This window comes from Parasteatoda tepidariorum, chromosome 4 (assembly GCF_043381705.1).
Source record: "Parasteatoda tepidariorum isolate YZ-2023 chromosome 4, CAS_Ptep_4.0, whole genome shotgun sequence".
NCBI lineage: Eukaryota > Metazoa > Arthropoda > Arachnida > Araneae > Theridiidae > Parasteatoda > Parasteatoda tepidariorum.
The window spans coordinates 91,228,702-91,232,725 of NC_092207.1; positions in this window are offsets into that span (position 1 = coordinate 91,228,702).

A 4,024-nucleotide genomic window follows, 5' to 3' on the forward strand; every position below is an offset into this window, starting at 1 on the left:
TAGCAAAAACTTTTTTCTTTAAATAAAAGAAAATTAGATTTTTTTTTCAGAAAAAAAAAAGTTTTTGGATTAAAAATTTAAACAAATTATCAATCTTTGCTAGAGATGAAAATAAATATGTTGCTAGATGCCGTGCAATAGTTCGTTTTTCTTCCCTTAGCAGCCTTTTCTCCTTCTTGGAAGACGTTCTTTCTACCATTTTGAATAGAATGTCTTATCTGTTACGCCAACCACATTGGCAAGACGAAAAGGTTTGCTGCTTTGAAAACCAGCCCATCCACGAGATCTGCCTCATTTTACTCACATAAAAGTAGTGTTTTTTCCTGCACAGTGTTCGAGTACAGGAAAACATTGATTCGTCGATATCTTGCCTAATTAGAAGTAGGCAAATTAGCTACCTGTGTAAAAATTTACATCCTTGATGCAATGAATATGGTATGCTCTGGAGAAGTATTGGAGATTCTAGCATAAGGTATTGATTCAACAATGAAGGGTTTCCATTTAGTGATCAGAAATGAATATAGGATATATCAAATCAACGAAGTTGAAGAAGATTGGGATATCGACCATATTAATGACGAACGGCAAACATTGCTATTGAAATGGTTGATGATAACGTGGATGATTATAATAATGAAGACGAGGAGAAAGTTCTGTGGCGTAACTACCACTATAAATATTGAATACCAATTCACTAGTATATAATACATGTTAAGTGGATTCTATGGTGGTGGCACCTTTTGATAGATGAAGGTTGACATAGTCGATTTTTAATAGCCCTCAGTTCCTCTAATCATCCGAAGGCGTTAGAAGTTTCAGACACTATTCAAGACTACTTCCTGTTTAGTTCAACAACTTAAACTCTAATTTCTTAGTGTCCTCAAATCGTAAAATCTTTCGTGGACGTTCCACTTATTTGTCCTCAAATCAAGGTTTATAAATTTGGTTATCCTAAATGAGATGTTTATATACGCATGAGAGGTTGAGTAAGATATTTACTGGTAGTTTTTTTCTTCCAATAAATGATGTTACACAATTTCAATAATTTGTACAAATATATTTTTGAAAATTTATTTTCTCAATGATGAAAATTTTAAATTCGCATAGAAGTCGGTCTGTGAATTGGAGTCGGAGTCAAGTTCTAAGGAAAAGTCCGGAGTCAGAGTCGATCATTTCAACTACTCATTACAGAACATTGATTCAAATCTTTATTCATCCCAAATTATCATCCTTCATTTTTCACATTTATGGTTAGCTCTGCGAAATAATAAGATCTAAGATGGCTTCGTTTATGTTATTCCAATCGTAATCAAAGTTAATTCAGCTTTGTTATTTTTTCCTTCTACTTACTAATTTTGCAAACATACTTATTTATCTGAAGACATATGAATGAAAAGGAGTAAAATTAATTCGATAAAAGTCTTTTTCAACAATGCTTTCACCACATACTTAAACAAGTAGTCGAACCCACGACTTCAGCTTTCAAGTTGATTGTTTTTGTAATTAACGAATAATAACTTGAACAATACCGAGAGCTATTCGTAACTATATTCGCTTTTGACTAGTAGTACCTTTTTTATATAGATACTCTTAAGGTATTGAGATACTTAGAGCGTTTGAAAAATGAGAATATTTCGCAGTCACGAAGATAGGATCAAATACAAAAAGCTGTGAGGTTTCAAATTTTATTTTTAGTTTAGCAAGTAGCAAAACATTTGTGCATTTCACTACTTTCGGCTGCTTTTACAATGCTAAATCTCCTGTTGGTATTTTTGTAATCGTGGTGGTAAAGATTTCGATTCCTTGAAAACCCGAATGTTTCTTTGTGTTATTTTTCTCTTTGTGCTATCTGATGAGCAAATCGAGATGAATATATTATATATGATTATTTTTTGTATGAATAAATAAAAAATGTCTCTCTAGCTCTAATATGAGGTTGCTCTAACGACCTCTTATAGATTCAATGACTCATTCTTAATAATTATCAGAAGGCAATATCCGCGCACTACACTATCACAATTTAGAGCGGAAGACAGATAGTGCTTGTAATCACCCGGCAGCATGTAAACTCTCTTTACACACATAGTATCCCCAAGAGATTTTGCGCACGCTGATTGGCTTTCTCGGCAACGCCATCTGTGACGTATGGTTATTTCATTCTGCCGTACTTGTTATTTTCAGCATAGAGTGATTTCCATACTCCAGCTTTTGTGTACAAACTTGAAATGTCAGTTTTTTTAACAGAGAAACTGCCTTCTTCATTTAAAAATGAAATAAAAATCATTTCCTCAAATACCATTACTCTTAGAAGCAATGTTTAAAATTTAGACGATTGCAACAAGGGTTAATGGAATTTGGGGAACTTACCAATACGAAATGGAATTCTAGAACTTCCAAACCTCATGGACAAAGATTTGTTAGTTATTTTAAGAAAAATTTTGTATTTAATTTTTATGGGAAATGCTTCTTTAGTTAAATTTATGATTATTACATGCATGAATTCATATGAAGCTAATATCCCTTCTAATTTATTGAATAACATTGAAATCGGTTTTAATTGCCTGCTTAATTCTTATACTCACTATAAAATAAAAACCGAATAGTTTTCACTTGATATTTATTTAATTAAATTAATGTTCATCGAATTAAATTTAATATTTTGTTTATTTCTTGTGGATGACTAAAATTAAGTTAAAATTTTTTTATTAATATTTATTAGTGGCGCTATCTATTATTATAAATTAAAACTAAGAGATCTGCATTATGTCTACCTATTTATAACTTATTTTTAATGTTTTTTATTTTTTTTTATTTGTTGAATGTTTTATAATACCGAAAAACTATTAATTGACATCTAAGAAATCAAGCAATTGTCTCTTAAGATGCTTATTTCATTAATTTTTGATTGCATAATTCCCATCTATATAAAAGTTAATGATTATGAATTGTCCATTAAATTAGATTATAAATAAAATTAAAATATAATTTTTTTAATTTAATATTTATTAGTGGCGCCATCTATTATTATAAATTAAAACTAAGAGATCTGCATTATGCCTACCTATTTATAAATTATTCTTAATATTTTTTATTTTTTCTAATTTGTTAAATGTTTTATAATACCGAAAAACTATTAATTAACATCTAAGAAATCAAGCAATTGTCTCTTAAGATGCTTATTTTATTAATTTTTGATTGCACAATTCCCATCTATATAAAAGTTAATGATTATGAATTGTCCATTAAATTAATACCATGAGTAATTAAATAATAAATTTACAAAAAATTCCCCCTTTTAATTCTAGTGCATTTCTATCGGATTGTAAATATTTTTTTATTATTTAATTGCTGGAAATTATTTGTTTGTCACCACAGTGCGTTTATGAAAGTGCCGCAGGAGAAATGTAATAGAAGTTTTTGAAAAATTCTACGCTTTTTTTGCTGAATTATAGTTACATTTTCTTAACATTTTAGAATATTTTCCTCTAGGATATGATAAAAACTTTTTCAAATAATCAAACATAATTTTAAAAATTTTATTATATACATTTTAAAATCTCATATAATAAATTCAAACTTAACTGAGTGGTTCTGCGATCATATTTAATAAATTTAAGTTACAGATTTTAAATTCTAAGTGCATAAGGATATTCACAATGCTATTCAATTTGAATATTAATCAATTCCTATATATATATATTACTAGTGGGCTGCTCCCCCTGCTCGCTAACGCTCGCCAACCCCCGAAAATTGCTACGCAATCTTATATGGTTTGCTTCGCGTACCAAGATCGCTTCGCTCGCTACTAACTTAGGTACATTGCAAATGCACACAATTCTAAGAATTCAAAACAATCATTCAAATCCATATAAAAAATTACCTCTTTTTAGTAAATACTAAGTCATTAAAATAAATTTGAATTCAAATAAATGACATGTAATTCGTTAAACCTATTAGAAATGTGCTATAGTATAATTCGTGATATAAATCAAAAATCGTCAAATAAATTCGTAATATATAAATT